General features: G+C 40.8%; 1 protein-coding gene and 1 long non-coding RNA gene across 2 annotated transcripts in view; one reads left to right on the top strand and one right to left on the bottom strand.

The window, feature by feature from the left end:
* LOC107183180 overlaps window positions 1-7,602 on the top strand; it is a 15,067-nt gene extending 7,465 nt beyond the window's left edge. Inside the window, exon 3 of the long non-coding RNA XR_001513963.1 lies at window positions 7,523-7,602. This is a non-coding gene — a long non-coding RNA (uncharacterized LOC107183180). The remainder of the gene's footprint in view (window positions 1-7,522) is intronic.
* Window positions 1-17,411, bottom strand: part of MKX (mohawk homeobox) — a 73,662-nt gene that overhangs the window by 11,268 nt on the left and 44,983 nt on the right. The window lies entirely within an intron of this gene.

Genomic DNA, 17,411 nt, shown 5'->3' with positions numbered 1-17,411 from the left:
TACTGTTCTCTCCATAGTCCATCTACAAAGATTGTCCCTCTGTGATCTCAAAGGCTCTACCTTTCCAAAGTCTAACATTTTCAGTCTGAAACTTCACTTTGAAGACTAGAATGAGGTCTATGGGGAGGCAATTATTGGGGAGTGATCAGAAGGAGGTCTGGAATGTTAAATATTCTTGTTTCCATTATTAGCTCATCATTACAAACTATGAGTGTGGTCTGGTGTGAGGCACGAGGCAGTATAGTACAGTGGTTGGAGCCCAGACCCTGGTACCAGACAGCAGGAGTTGAACTCTTGCTTTACCACACACTGTCTGTGTAATAGCTGGCCAGCTGCTTGACTTTCTCCTCTATACTAGTAAAATGGGGCTAATAATAGTAAGCCCATAGGCTTGTTATGAAGACCATCTGATTTAATCTTTTGTAAAAGACAGTTTGAGCACATATATTTATTACTATATAAATCCTGTAAAATGAAAGACAGTTAGCCTTCTCCTTTACATTTTTTGATATTTAGAATATGGGGTGGATTGCAGTCACCAGAAAATTTTGTATTGTCCAGAGATTTAATATGAAAACCATTATGTAAAGATGAAATATTTCAACCCATCAGCTCAGAACAATGAGTTAAATGTGCAGAATCTATCATCTTCAAAGATAAAAAAAGCTTTCTGGCACTATTTTGTGCCAAAGCACCACAACATGCCAAGACAAAATGCATTGGAGCCACTTTAAAGAATATCTACTAATTTTAAGTATCTAATAGATTTTGTTACTTCATTTTCTCAAGGAGAATATTGGAGATGTTCCTCAAAATGTTTCATCCATGAAAGCTCAGTTTTTAGCCAAAGTTTCAAAAATGACTTCTTAACTATACATGAATAACTTCTGTGTGCCTGTGTTGCAAGGGGCATTAATTGTTTATAAAAGCACTCCCTTTTACATGCAAGTTGGCCCATTATTCTGAAAATTGAATGGACTTACTCTGATTCTTAGCTGAAGCTTAATGAGGGCTATTTTTCTTGAGATCAACTTCTAACTGCTACACTGCAGTTCTAGAAGGTTGACTTATTTAATAAATATATAGTTGAATAGTGTTAAATTACAAAATACTAATATGACTTTATTCAGCAAAAAGACCATTGGAATAAAGAAAAAAGGCATTTTTAACAATCTAGAAATTAGCTGGAAAGTCTGGCTCCATCCATGTATTTGACAAGGTCTTCGGTATCTCTGAAAAACCATCCTCCCATATATGAACTGCCGGGCATCTTTAAACTAGCTCACATTATTGCCATTCTTTTCAAATTCCTCAAATTAGCATCTCTATAAATGACTCTTCAGACTAGGGAGATCTTAATGTTAAACCTGCTTGACTGCATAAACACCAAAAATGACACAATAAGAGATGATGGCCCAAGCCAATTTGGCTTAGTGGACTGAGGAGTTCCGGTCGGGGCACGTGCCTGGGTTGCCGGCTCGATCCCCAGAAGGGGGCGTGCGGGAGGCAGCCGATCCATTATTTTCTTTCATCATTGATGTTTCCGTCTCTCTCCTCCTCTCCCTTCCTCTCTGAAATCAATAAAAACATATATTTTTTTTTTTTAAAAAAGAGATGATGTTCACAACTTTCTTGGATCTTTCCAAAGAGTAGCAAATGGCAGTTTCCCTACTCACTGTTCATATGCTGCATTTATTAATAGAAAAAAAACATATTTTATACATAAGATGCATGGTATTACCAGGCCTTCTTCTACAATTTAAATACATTTCAATTTCTTAATACACTTAAAATGTTAAAATTGTACTTGGAATGTTGCTGTTCTATGTTCACACATTTCTACATTTAAAGGTTCTGTGATTTTCTGTTTTTAATTTCAGAAACAGTCATTTAAAGTCTAAACTGGGGAGGAGAGAGCCTTTGAAATAAAATTCGGAAAGTTTATGGCTCTGAAGGGCAGGATAAGTTAAAAAGGAACTAGGCATAAAGATGTAAATGGCTTGACTTGTCTTGGCTGTGGGTGGAGGTCCAAGAATACTTAGTCAAGAGATTTCTGATGACCTGTTTTGACCAAGAGATTACCAAATAACCCCTCTCTACTTCAAATCTTGCCAGAGGGATCCACTCTAAATTTTGCCAAGGGATCTACATCCCACACCATTTGTTAAACTATTCTACTATCATCACCTAAATTTAAAATACAAAAGATCTAGGGAAAAAAGTGGGAGATAATTTCCTTAAACCTAACAAGATGATATGTTTAGGGAGAAAACAACACATTTTATCGCTCAAAACCACCTTTTTGTACAATAATTTGTATAAGGCACAGATGTGTCTTAGGACCATAGGACAAGAGTTAGCTGACTTGCTAATTATATGACCTTGGGAAATTATTTATGCACACTGTATCTAAGTCTTTAGCTATAAAGTGGGGATAATGATTACATATACTTCCCCAGGTTGCTGTAAGGATTAAATGATATACAGGAAGTTCTCCTGGATAGGTTCTTGGAAACTGCGACTTTAAGTGAAACAGCATGTGAGGAAACAAGTTTTACCATAGGCTAATTCAGTGATTTTCAACTGTTTTCATCTAATGGCACACATAACCTAATTACTGAAATTCTGCGGCACACCAAAAAATATATTATACTTTTTTGCCGATCTGATAAAGAAAAAAAAGGTATAATTTTGATTCATTCATACCAAGTGGCTATTGTTTTGTTGGCTGTTGTCAGTTTTTTACTTGACCTTCTAAGGGAAAAGAGGTCAGTGGCCCTGAATACTAGTAAATAGTCAGGTCTTGCATGTTTTAAAAACTCTTGCAGCACACAGGTTGAAAATCACGGGGCTAATCAATAGAAACAAGAGTTAAGTTTCTATGGCATGTTCTGAAAACAAAGATATCACCAAACTTCTAAGTAAAGACCCAAATTACTTCTAATATTAAACATTAAAATAAATATGAGCTAAACATACATTTTTAAAAGATGAATAAGATCTCTCAAGAAAATGGCAGCATAGGTAACCGTCCCTATATGCTACCTCCCATAACCGCATCAAAATTACAACTAAAATACAGAACAACCATCATTCAGAACCACCTGAAAGCTGGCTGAATAGAAGTCCTACATCTAGAGAAGTAAAGAAGAAAGCACATTGAGACTGATAGGAAGAGCAGAGGTATGGAATGGGCTCATTTGACAACCATGTGTGCTGTTTGTTTTTTTTTTAATTGGGAGGGAGACCTTCTCTTTGGAGGCCTCCTGTGAGGAGCAAGGGTCCCAGTCTCACACCAGCCTCAGCCCAGGGCTCCAAAGCTGGGAAGAGAAGTCTCCCTAACTATGTGCTGTAAAAACCAGTAGAGACTGTGGCTGAGTGACAGGGAGGCTGCTGGAGGCTCAGGTGCTCCTTTTAAAGGGCTAGTGCATGAACTTACTCAAACTCGATCCCTCTGGGCTCCAGTGCAGGTAGCTTTGGGGGACCCAGACACATACAGGGAGAAACTGGATTGTCTGGTATCAGGGTGGGAACTCAGGGGCGGCTTCCTCCCAGATGGGGGTGCTTGCAGGGATCATTGCTTCTGTGCTGGGACCTCCCCTGTTGCAGGACTGACTGGCAGTGGCCATTCTGAGTCTCCATCAGCCTCACTCACACTGCTATGCCCTGGTGATTCCCTGAGATCCTGGCCCATCCAATTTGCAGCCCCACCCAGGGTGTTTGCAGCAACTTTTCCATATGAATGGCCTGTCCTGGCTCAGCTTTCAGATTGCTAAAATCTCTCAAACAAGTTGCAGCTGGTGTCAGCATGCCCCAAACCTCTCAGTAAAAGGCTCAAGACCCGGCACTAGCAACAGCCTGCCTTGCTTCACAGCTGGGCCTTGCCTGGGCACCTCCAAGCCCAATACAAATAGCAAATAGCAGCTGTCTGCATATCCCTCTGTAACTCCTGCTGGGTGGCCCCAGGAAGTGGCTGACTTTGCATCTTTCTGGAGGCCCTAGAGCCAGTGCACCCGGTGGACAGCTTCAGACCATAGCAATTTACAATTATTAAAGTCCCACTGAAGCAAGTCCTGCTCCATAGGAGTGTTTCCTGCACAGCAGCTCTCCCACTGTAGTTGCAGCTGGTCCTCACAGCCAATTGGCCTGGAGATCAACTCCTCCCAGTGACGCCAATAGCAATCAAGGCTCAACTACAAGACTGTGCACTTAGCCCACACAGGGGCACACCTAGAGTGCCCAGCTCAGGTGACAGGGGAGGCTGAGCCACTGGGCTCTACAGTACACTTACTACACAAGTCCAATCTACCAATTCCAGGAGACACAGAAGCTCTACATAATACACAGAAACAAACACAAGGAAGCAACCAACGTGTGGAGACTAAGAAACATGTCACAAAGGAAAGAAATAGAAGCAAGCAAACTACTAGATACAGAGTTCCAAAACCACAGTTATAAGGTTACTCAAGGATCTTGATGAGAGCTTTGAGAGACTTAGTGAAACTTTCAAGGATCTTAGTGAGAATATCAAAGACATGAAAAAGGATCAGTCAAAAATTAAGTATACATGAATTGAAATAAAGAATAATTTACAGGGATTCAACAGTACAGCAGAGGATTTCGAGAATCAAATCAACAATTTGGAATATGAGGAAGCAAAAAACACCCAAGCAAAAGAGCAAAAAGAAAAAAGAATCCTAAAATATGAAGATACTATAAGGAGCTTCTGGGACAACTTGAAGTGTACCAACATTCGCATTTTGCCAGAAGGAGAAAAGAGAGAGAGCAAGATATTGAAAACCTATTTGAAGAAATAATGACAGAAAACTTGCCTTACCTGGTGAAAGAAATAGACTTACAAGTCCAGGAAGCACAGAGTCTCAAACAAGAGGAACCCAGAGAGGCCCAAATCAAGATACATCAAATTAAAATGCTATGGGTTAAAGAGAAAGAGAAGTGACATCAGAGGAATGGTGGCTAAAGGGCACATCTTTTCCTCTCACCCTGACATTTCAACAAGTTAACAATCTATAATAACCAAAGAAGTTCCTGCTCAATACAGATGCATGCCTGAGAGACCCACCTCTGAAACACCTAAGGTGGGCTTCCTGGAATATGTGGGGAGATGAGAAGGGAGGGAAGCATGAACATGGCTAGCCATGGATGCAGCAGCCCTACAAGGCAGTACACCTGTAGCGAAGTTGGAAACTGGCCAAGAAAGGGGAGAAAGCCAGGCTGGCCAGGAGGAACAGACAGTTAGTGGTGGGGGGTAGGGGGGCATCCCAGCAAGGTAATCTGTGAGTGGCAAGGGGTGAGCTGCCAGCAACAGGAGAAGACATTGTCTGCCTGAGTTGTGTGGTTAGGTGCACAAGCAGTGAGAGTGCAGTGTTTGAATCACGGTGTGTTGGGAAGAGGGTCTGAGTTGTGCATGTGAGCAGCAGGAGCAAACACTGAGTCAGCAGATGCCTTCCCTACAGAGCACTGGGTGCTGCCAAGTGGACCCCCAATACTGGGCCTGGTGGTGGTCTTTCAGACAAAGAAAGTAAATCAGAGCCCTCGCTGGTTTGGCTCAGTGGATAGAGTGTCAGCCTGCGGATTGAAGGATCCCAGGTTTGATTCCGGTCAAGGGCACGTGCCTGGGTTGTGGGGTTGTGGGCTCAATCTCCCATAGGGGGCGTGCAGGAGGCAGTTGATCAATGATTCTCTTTCATTATTGATGTTTCTACCTCTCCCTCCCCCTTTCCCTTCCTCTCTGAAATCAATAAAAATCTATTTTAAAAAAAGAAAAGTAAATCAGAGCCCTGCCCTTGATTAGACTCCCAGAACTTGCCTCTTGTTGCCCTTGGAGTTGACTCCAGGAGGATATTATTTGTGATCCAAGAGCTGTTGCAGTAGAATCACTGTTTCCCTCTAAACCCCAGGAGGGGTGCTTGGGCTGGACCCATGGAGGTCCGGGGTTTCCATTACAGTGAGGAAAAACAAACCCCACTCCCAAGCAGCAGAGGCAGTACTGCCTTACAGAAGCTGCAGAGGCTCAAAACTGTGAGGCCACAGAGGTAAAAATCTTGCAATTCAGTGCCATCTACTGGAATAGAGTAGAAAGACCTCTTCAGAGATAAATGGGAAAACAAAGGAGGAAACAAATACCATGAATAACCACAATAATGACGATGACCAGAAAGATAATAAAAAATCCCCAGATAGTAGGCTGAAACACATGGAATTATCCTATATAATACAAGCCTAATATGCTAAGTGTCTGGTCATCCAGTTGCCCATTCAAACAATCAAAGCGTAATATGCTAATGATATGCTAAGACCACTCAACCACTTGCTATGGCGTGCACTAATCACCAGGGGGCAGACGCCCCAACCGGTAGGTTAGCTTGCTGCTGGAGTCTGGCTGATCGGGACTGAGTGAGATGGGCCGGACATGCCCTGGAGCCTTCCCACAGTCCTTCCCTGGCTGGCCAACCTCCTGCATCACTCCCTGGCCCCGATCATGCACTGGTGGGGTCCCTCGGCCTGGCCTGCACCCTCTTGCAATCTGAGACCCCTTTGGGGGATGTCAGAGAGTCAGTTTCGGCCCAATCCCGCAGGCCAGGCTGAGGGAACCCCACTGGTGCATGAATTCATGCACTGGGCCTCTCGGGTGATATAAATGACAGAGATTTCAAGATTGCAGTTTTGAAAATACTCAACGAAATATGAGAAAATACTGACAGGCAATTTAATGCACTCAAAAAACAAATCAATGAACAAAATGAGTATTTTTTTTCAAGGAAATAGAAACTTTAAAAAAGAATCAATCAGAAATCCTGGAAATGAAGCAGGCAATTAAGGTCAAGAGTGAGCTGTTGACATGGATGGTCCTGGAGAACATTATGCTAAGCAATCTAACATCACACCTTAAAATACTAGAAAAAGAAGAACAGAAACAACAGTAGAAGAAAGGAAATAATAAAAATTAGAGCAGAATTAAATGAAGTAGAGAACAAAAAGACTGTACAAAAAAACCCCAAAGAGCTGTTTTTTTAAAAATATTAATAAAATTGACTAATCCCTTCCTAAACTCACTAAGGAAAAAGGGGAAAATACCCATATAAACAAAATCAGAAATGAGAGAGGAGAAGTCACTGCCACAACTTTTTGCAGCAAGGATTCAGAATCTGGAGAAAGGGCCACGCACAAATGGATACACTAGGTAAGAAATATAAATTTGGAAGGCACTGGGGGAACCAGGCGGAGGCCCTTCTCTAGTGGAATGGCTCTCCGAATCTCTGGACCCATAGTTTTTTATTTACTAGAATATACATTTTCCCTTTAGCAAAGAAGACAGACATCAATGGTAAAATCTGGTAAACAATAAAGGTTTATCAGGTTAGGGGATTGCCCTCAGCCATTCAGCCAGCAGTAAGTAATAATATGCAGATTTTCAGCCCTTGCTGAATATCAAAGTCCATCAGTTTTCTGACGGAAGTCTCGCATTTATATGTTAATTACTGTTGGTCTTTGCTGCCAGCAAGTCACCACAGACATAACAGATATACAAAGAATCATACTAGAATATTATGAAAGACTTTATGCCACCAAATTTAATAATCTAGAAGAAATGGATAAGTTCCTAGAAATATATAATCTTCCTAAACTAAATCATAAAGAATTGGAAAATGTAGGTAGACCAATAAGCAATGAGGAAATTGAAACAAACATCAAAAACCTCCCCCCAAAAGCAAAGTCCAAAACCAGATGGTTTCACTAGTGAATTCTAACCTAACAAATATTCAAAGAAGAACTAAAACCTATTCTTTTCAAATTCTTCCAAAAAATAGAAGGAGAGGCAATACTTTTTAACACATTCTACAAAGCCAATAAAACCCTGATACCAAAACCTGGCAAAGATAACACAAAAAAAGAAAACTACAGACCAATATCCCTGATGAATACAGATGCAAAAGTCCTAAACAAATTACTAGTTAATCGAATACAACAGTACATTCAAAAATAATACATCATGATCAAGTGGGGCTCATTCCAGGGGAACTAGGATGGTTCAGCATTTGCAAATCAATCAACATAATCACCACCTTAAAAAAAAGAAAGGGTAAAAATCATATGATCTTATCAATAGATGCAGAAAAAGCCTTTGATAAGACACAGCATCCATTTATGATTAAAACATTATAGGAATAGAAGGAAAGTACCTCAACGTAATAAAGGCCATCTATATATATAAAACCCTAATATGCAAATAGACCGAACAGCGGAACAACTGAACAGCTAAACAACTGACCACCAGGGGGTGCACACGGTACATGGCAGGCATCAGCCACGGCAGGATGGTGGAGTAGGTGAGTGGGGGTGCCAGACCAAGGCAGGGTCCTGGTTGCTGTCATCAGGCACTGGTTGCTGTCATCAGGGCGAGCCGCTAGTGGTTATTGAAAATTCTTTGCTCCCACCTGCCACAGTCCCGCCGGGTGCTCACACCTGCTGCCACCACCTGCACCTGCTGCCGGTGCTGGCCCCACTCGCACCTGCTGCTGGCACCGGAGCTGCCGCTTGCACCCGCTGCTGGTGCCCAGTGCTGGCCCTGATCACTCGGTGCCCTCAGCAGGTGCAAGCAGTGGCTGCTACCTCTGATTGCCCCTCCTGATTGCTCAGCCCCCTCAGCGGGTGTGAATGGTGGCCACTGGCCTCGATTGTCCCTGAGGGCTTCACCTCCCCTGCTCCTGAGGGGCAATCAGGGCAGCAACTGCCCCTTGCACTTGCTGATAGCAATGGCCCTGCTCACACCCACTGCTGGCACCAGCCCCAATCGCTCCATGCCGTCAGTGGGTGTGAGCAGGGCCAGTGCTGTCAGCACATGAGAACAGTGGTGGCGGGGGCTGCTTACAGACAGGGGACCAGGGGCTGTGGCTGGAGCAGCTGGGTGGGGAAGAGGAGGATGGGCTGCCTGCAGTTCCTTTCAAGGTGCACAAATTCGTGCACTGGGACCCTGGTATATGATAAACACTCAGCTAATATCATACTCAATGGCAAAAAACTGAAAGCTTTTCTCCTAAGATCAGGAACAAGACAAGGATGTTTACTCTCACCACTCTTTTATTTTTCCCCACCACCAAATTAAATTTATTATTCCAATGGCACTAATACAGCTTTGAGGTACTCATGGTGACATTGCACAAAATTTCCTGCCTTCCCGCTTCTATCCAAACAGAAATGTCTAACTACTTGTTCCTGCCCTCTTCCTGGGGGAAAATTCACTATTGGCAACTTATCCAAATAAATCTTTTAATGTGTTTTAATTCTTTTTTCTTTTTGTTCGACATTTGAGTTTTCCTCAGAAATGGGAAGAAGTGTTGGGTGTCCCACCCCATCACCACCCTTATTCAACATAGTGCTGAAAGTCCTGGCCAGAGCAATATGGCAAGAGAAAGAAATAAAAGGCATCCAGATATGGAAGGAAGAACTCAAACTGTCACTTTTTGTGGATGACATGATCTGTATATAAAAACCTTAAAGACTCCACCAAAAAACTCTTAGAAACAATAAACAAATACAGTCAAGTTGCAGGATACAAAATCAATGTGCAAAAATCCATTGCCTTCCTGTATACTAACAGCAACACTTCAGAAAAAGAAATAGAAAAAAACAATTCCTTCTGTAATAGCAACCAAAAGAATAAAATACCTAGGAATAAAATTAAAAAAATAAAGACCTATATACTGAAAATTACAAAGCATTATTAAAACAGATAGAAAAAGACACAACAAAATGAAAAAATATCCCCGTGTTCATGGATTGGAAGAATCAGCATAGTTAAAATGGCCATATTACTCAAAGCAATATACAGATTTAATGCATTCCCCATCAAAATCCCAATGTCATTTTTTAAACAAATAGAACAAAAAGTCACCAGATTTGTACAGAACCACAAAAGACCCTGAATAGCCAAAGCAATCCTGAAAAAAAAAAAGAAAGAAAAGAACAAAGTTGGAGGCATCATGCTATCTGACTTCAAATTATACTACAGAGCTATGATAATCAAAACAGCATGGTATTGGCAGAGAAACAGACACACAGATTAGTGGGACAGAATAGAGAGCGCAGCTATAAAACCACATGTATATGGACAGATAATTTTTGACAAAGGAGCCAGAAATGCACATTGGAGTAAAGATAGTCTCTTCAATAAATGGTGCTGGGGAAACTGGAAAGCCACATGCAAAGGAATGACACTGGATTGCAGTTTGTCCCCATGTATAAAGATTAATTAAAAATCATCAAAGACCTAAACATAAGACCGGAAACAATAAGTTACATTGAAGATAAGATAGGTAGTGAACTTATAGACCTGGGTCATAGAGAACATTTTTGTGGACTTGACTGTGAAAGCAAGGGAGGTAAAGGCAAAAATAAATGAATGAGACTATATCAAACTAAATAGCTTCTGTAGAGCAAAAGAAATGGACAACAAAACAAACAGGCAGCTAACCAGATGGGAGATGATATTTGCACACAGTAGCTCCAACAAAGGTTTAATTTCCAAAATATATAAAGAACTCATAAAACTCAACACCAAACAAAGTATCCAATAAAAAAAAATGGGCAGAGGAGCTGAAAATACACCTTTCCCAAGAAGACATACAAATAGCCAATAGATATATGAAAATAAAATCATATTTGGTCAACAAAATTTAATCCAATTTAACTTACAAATAAAAAGTTTCAATATCACAAGTAAAGGGAGAACCAGACAAATTACCATTTATTTTAAAGGGATAGGGAAGAAGAGATAATTAAGTTAATAACAATGTATTTACCTATATAGTTTAAGTTTAAAAAATTTGGCTCTCAAAAGAAATTTCAATGGTTGGACTGTTGATATTTGGCTCTGTTGACTAATGAGTTTGTCGACCACTGATAGGGAAATGCGAATCAAAGCTACAATGGGATACCACCTCACACCTGTTAGAGTGGCCGTTATCAACAAGACAAGCAATAACAAGTGTTGAAGAGCTTGAGGAAAAAAGGAAACCCTCATTCAGTGCTGGTGGGAATGTAGACTGGTAAAACCACTATGGATAGCAGTCTGGCGATTCCTCAAAAAATTAAGAATAGAGCTACCATATGACCTAGCAACTCCACTCCTGGGTATATACTAAAAAATCTTGAAATCATGTATTTGCAAAGATATATGCACCCTGTGTTCATTGCAGGATTATTCACATTGGCAAAGACATGCAAACAACCTAAGTGTCCTACAATAGAGGACTGGATAAAGAAGTTGTGGCAAATATACACAATGAAATACTATTTAGCCATAAGAAAGGATGAAATAGAAATAAGTGAAATAAGTCAGTCAGGAAAAGCTAAGAACCATATGATTTCACTTACTGGTATATGTGGGATATAATACTGAAACTTATGAACACAAACACAAACATAGTGATGGTTGCCAGAGGGACGAGGGTGACAGGAAAAGATTTAACTTTGGGTGGTGGGCACTGGTGCAATATACAAGTCTTTGAAACATAGAAATCCATGTGTTCATGTTGACCAATGTCACCCCAATCAATGTAATAAATAAAATTTTTAAAAAGACAAAGAAAGAATCTTAAAAACAGCAAGAGGAAAGCAGTTAGTTATCTACAAGGGAGTGTCCATTGACTGTCAGTTGACTTCTCAACAGAAACTATGCAGGCCAGAAGGGAGTGCCAAGAAATATTCAAAGTGATAAATAGCAAGGACCTACAACCAAGATTACTCTACCCAGCAAAGCTATCATTTAGAATTGAAGTCAGATAAAGAGATTCACAGACAAGAAAAAGCTAAAGGAGTTCATCACCACCAAACCAGTATTACATGAAATGGTGAAGGGTATTCTTTAAGAAGAGGGAGAAGAAGAATAAGAAGGAGAAGGAGAAGGAGGCGGAGGAGGAGGAGGAGGAGGAAAATAAGAAGAATCTGACCAATAAAATGGCAATAAATACATATCTACCAACAATTGAATCTAAAAGTAAATGAACAAAAAATCTAATGAACAAAATAAACTTGTGAATAAAATATTCAACCTAACAGAGGCATGGAAACATGGAACAGAGTGACAAATCTCAGAGGGAAACAGGGAAAGGGGGCAGAAAGAGATTAACAAAAGATCTTACTTATGGACACAGACTGTAGTGTGGTAAAGGCCTGGGGCAGGGCAAGGTAGGAACTGGGTGGAGGGGGGATACAGGGGGGAAGAAAGGGGGCATCTGTAATATTCTCAACAATAAATATTTTTTTAAAAAGTCATTTCTCAGTTAAAAATTTAAACTTTGGGAAGGTTGTCAAATATACTTAACCAAAAGATTATATCATAAACTCTTTGTAAATCTAGGTAACAATATATACTTTATGGCAATACCTCTAAAAGACATTAATCAAACTTAAACTGGTTTTAATATTAAATATTTTGTCCAGACCAAAATAAATTAAATAAATAAATAAGATGAATAAAAACAAGTAAGAGAATTCTTGTCCAACCTGCTTATTCAGGTTCAGAATTTTTGGTGGTCAGAGCTGTCCTAGTAGCTCAAGGTACAAGGTGGGACCTGACCATCAAAGGGTGCACTCACACCCCCTAACACCTCCACACCCACATTCATAGAGATTGGGACAATGGAGATGTGTCAACTAACCTCACATGCACATCTTTGGGACAAGGGAGGAAACCAGAGTACCTGGAGAAAACCCACACAGAAACGTGGAGAACATGCCAACTCCACACAGACAGTGGCCCAGACAGAATTGATTTTTTTTCTCATCAGTATTATAAGAAAACAACATTGAATGAAACAATGTTATTCAAGGATCAACTTTACATTAAGTGTCAAGTTCTTGGTATTGTGCGTGGTCCATAGTAAGTAAGAGATATGGTGCTACAATTCCTAAAGTGAAGAAGTGACATTCATTCATTTTTCTTCAAAGTGATTACTAGTAGTCATGGGGCCACTCCAAGTCCCATGGAGGTGCTAAGCCCTCCACACAGGTTTCTACTAACACACCTAGTCTCTAACCCATCTTAGGATGCTGTAGAAAAGAGAAAAAAATATACAGGGGAATGTCTCAAAAGGACAGGTTGCTGTCCATCTCTGAGATCGTGATTATGTAGGTCACAGACACGTGAGGAGCAAGCCCCCCAGTGTGTTCTGTGTAGATGGAAGAGGGGCCACCCATGAGCAGAACTATTGTGGAGCATAGAAGGGGACTGCTTTCAGTAAAGAGTTCCAGAAAGCTGGAAGTCCTGGGGGTTCACTCAAGGGTAGCAGCACTGACAGCATTTCTTTGCTACTTAAAAAACACATGGATTCCTGGTATTCCAACAAGGGTCAAGTAACAGTCTTAGGTCTGTATTTAATGGGAAAAAATTTGATTTTCCCTTCATGTGAATAGCAGATATATCATTTTTATAAGGAAATATTGTTCAGATTGTAGCTTCAAAAATACTTTTTATTACCTATTTTTGCTTAAACATGAATATAATATCACTAAAAACACATTTTTAAATAAAATACTTCACTTTACTTCCATTATTTTCCCCAGTTATTATCATTTTTCCTATGCTATGACATATAATTTGGAGACAGTCATTACAAAGACAAAGTTGAGAATAAAGGAACCCAAAATTTTCATTGTGACATATTACAGGCTTCTTCAGAATAATCAAATCACCCTCCTTCTTCTAATTGGAACAGCTACGATAATAATATACTGTTATAAGATCTGTTTTCTGTTTTGAAAATAAACATGTTGGCTCAGCTCTATATTGCTGTAATTGTGGGGCCTTTTATTTTTGTAAGTCTTGTATTTTCTTTTAATCTTTCCTTTGGGAAAATAGGGTGACAAATATTAATCCACACAGAGTTATCAAAAACGAATTATTCAACCTCACAGAAGTTTTTTTCCAGGGTAGCATAATAAGCTTTTATAAACTAAAGTAAACTTTGTTTCTGCTGCCCTCAGTAGAATATTTTACTCAGGCCTGCCTCAGAAAGAACAGAGCATTGTTTTATTGTGCATCAACAGAGTGATTAGGTTTAACAAACAGTTTTTGGTTAGTTTTAACCTGTTATTTTTACAGCAGCCCTGAGAGGTAGATGGAGCTATATGATGTCTAAAGAGGAACAGGGATAAGAAAGAGAACCACAATGCAAATAATTTGGCCACCACCGATACCAGAATTGCTAAAACAGAGCGCAGTGGTCATGATAATGAATCTAGTAGCCAAGGAGGATCGAGAGGGTCCTGTCTAGGCCTGCTGGAGGCTTTGCTTTTGAACAGCAGTGGAATGTCAAACCATCTGGGACTAAATGGCTGAAGAGAACCAAAATGCTAATGGTAGTCATCTCGAAGCCACCCAACGGTCCAGGGACAGACTGAGAACTGAAAATGACTCTTGGTTGGATGTCTCTGGGAGTGAGCTGAGCCGGTTCTCTCCCTGAAGCACGTGCTGGGACCTGGAGTCATCCTGTGCTGGGACCACTGCTGTAGTGGCCACCAAACTAGATACTGTGAGTCTAAAATAATAAGGCTCCACAGCCACAGCCTTAGAAATGTAATATTCAGGAGGGGTATTTTTGTAGGCATCACAAGATATTAAAAATGTAGTACTTAAACATGAATCAGAGAAATTATAAAAAGAGAGCAGGCACCCTTATAATCTTAGACAAAACCAAAAAGCCAGAGCTCAATGACTACAAAAAAGAACAAGAAAAGTTCTTGCAAAGTTATTTCATGGACATTTAAACACAAAAGAGTGGCATGTTCACATGACTTAACTATATTTAACTGCCAAACATCTGCCATACATATTGTCATATAAATGCCATGTTTTTATAAGTAAATAAGATACCTTAAAATAAAAACATTTGGTTTTGTTATTAAAGATTATTGATTTAGAGAAAGAGACAATGAATCTAATAATTATTTATTTTTACTAAATGCAATCCTCTGCTATTTCTTATATTTTCTACCCTATTCCTTACTTATTGATGACTTCAGAGAGAAATGTAATATTTTAACAATCAATCATACAAACCAATTAAAAATAAACAAAAGGAGTAGAGAGGTAGTAAGCTGTGCATAAAAAAGAAAAGAAAAGAAAAGGAAAAAAGAAAAAATTACAGTTCCAGAACAAACCACATCCACTTATCAACGTATTTGGTGATGGGATATACTATACATACTGAAAAGTGATTTAAAAATCAAATCCTCCAATTCCAAATTCTCTCCAGACACCCAGAAATAGATGGTGAATGAGTAACAAGAAGAGGGTAGTAGTTATTGCCTTGAATCAAAGTTTTGTACACAAGAGCCTGGCTATCATGGACAAGAGTAAACAAACTACATATGTATTTTCATCATGGGAGCACAAAAAAGTTGCCTTTTTTTCACTCTCTCTTTTTTTTTTTTTTTTGGCGGGGGTTGGATAACAGCCAGAAAAATCATACATCCCTTGCAAGATTCCCTACTCTTACAGGCACAAAGCCTTCTCTTACCCCTAATAGGACGAAGTAGTTCTGGTCACTTTTTCACACTTAGAAGGTGGATGGAAGCAAGAGGGGTTGGTATAGCTCAGTCATAGATTGATGGGCAGAATAGTTTCTCACAAGAAACCAAGAGATGTGAGGGTCCCTCAAGCTAGAAATACACCACAGCACCATTGGTCATGATGCCCTCTATTATTTCAGATGTCTATCCAGTTAGACACATACCCAGTTCATGTCTAGCATGAGTGCCCACTCTCTATTATGCATACCATTTGCTCATGGGTCCAAGGCCAAGGGAACCCAAGGAGGAGAAACCATCCTCCTATCATGGGAGGAGAAACCATCTTTCCAAGGCCACCCACAATGGTTGCCTAGTACAAGACATTACCAAACACATGTCTCAGGTCTCAGGGCAGCATTCAATTACACAGCCTCAGCACAAGACAAGAATAGGAGGTGGGAAGGTGGAGTTGGTCAGGAAGGTTTTTTAGAAAAAGTATTTCTTTTCTGTTCCAAACTCTAAGCAACTGTATACATTATCTAGCTGATTTTCAGCTTACTTAAACAGGTTTATAAAAGTCATCCTATAATAGAGTTTATTAGAAAATGTAATATATAGACTCTTACTTGGACAAGATGATGTAGAAAAATATCCTCAAAGTGCAAGAAACAAGGAATCTGTATGCGTGCTACTTATATGAGCTCATCCAATATAATAAAAGCCTAATAGGCAAATAGACCAAAGGGCGGAACAACTGGAACTGAACCAAACAACTAGTCGCTATGATGTGCACTGACCACCAGGGGGCGTGTGTGGAACATGGTGGGTGTTGGCTGCGGCAGGATGGTGGAGCAGGTGAGTGTGGGCACCAGACCAAGGCAGGGCACCGATTGCTGTCATCGGGGCTAGCCTCGGGTGGTTACTGAAAATTCTTTGCTCCCGTGTGCCACAGTGCTGCCCAGCGTTTGCACCTGCTGCTGGTGATGACCCCACTTGCACCCGCTGCTGGTGCTGGAGCCAGCGCTTGCAACCACTGCCAGCGCCAGCCCCACTCACACCTGCAGCTTGCACCCACTGCTGGTGCCCGGCGCTGGTCCTGATTGCTCGGCGCCATCAGTGAATGTGAGTGGTGGCTGCCTGCCCTGATCGCCCCTGAAGGTTTCTCCACCTCCCCCTGCTCCTGAGGGGCAACTGGGGCAGCAACTGCTGCTTGCACCCACTCACAGCACCGGCCCCACTTGCACCCCCTGCTGGCGCCAGCCCCAGTTGATCCGAGCCTTCAGCAGATGTGAGCGGGGCTGGCGCTGTCAGTGTGTGAGATTTGTGGCAGCAGGAGCAGGGCTGCAGACAGACAGGGGGCCAGGGACCGCAGTGGGAGAGACCGGGAGGGGGCTTGAAGGATGGGCTGAGACCTGCCCCTGTGCCTACCGCAGCTTTGCGGCCCACAGTTCCTTTCAAGGTGCACAGATTTGTGCACTGGGCCCCTAGTGGGAGAATAAAGAAATAAAAGATGAGTGATAATGAAGGTGAATGTGTGAAAATACATTTGTTAATTATGTACATGACTATTCATAATCAAAATAATTGGCAGGGCTAAGAAAAGCAGAAAGTAACCCAGAGATGGAAGCATCTATTCAAAGGTTGCTTTAGAAACAGGAGTCAGAATTTATGATTAATTGAAGAATTATTCAAATAGAATTTCATGATAATTTCAGTAGTTTTTAAGACAGAGAGAGAAGAACCAATTAATGGCTCAAATTCCTACAGCTGCTATTTGGTTTCTCTTAAATTGAGAAATTGATTGCACCTGTTTACTACAAATTAGCTCTAACTGTGAAGGGCGGGCTAACTTCATCACACTAGAGCAGTGGTTCTCA

This window comes from Myotis davidii, unplaced genomic scaffold, assembly GCF_000327345.1.
Source record: "Myotis davidii unplaced genomic scaffold, ASM32734v1 scaffold501, whole genome shotgun sequence".
NCBI lineage: Eukaryota > Metazoa > Chordata > Mammalia > Chiroptera > Vespertilionidae > Myotis > Myotis davidii.
Note: the sequence above shows the minus strand (reverse complement) of the source record. Positions and strands in the feature narration are given on the sequence as shown.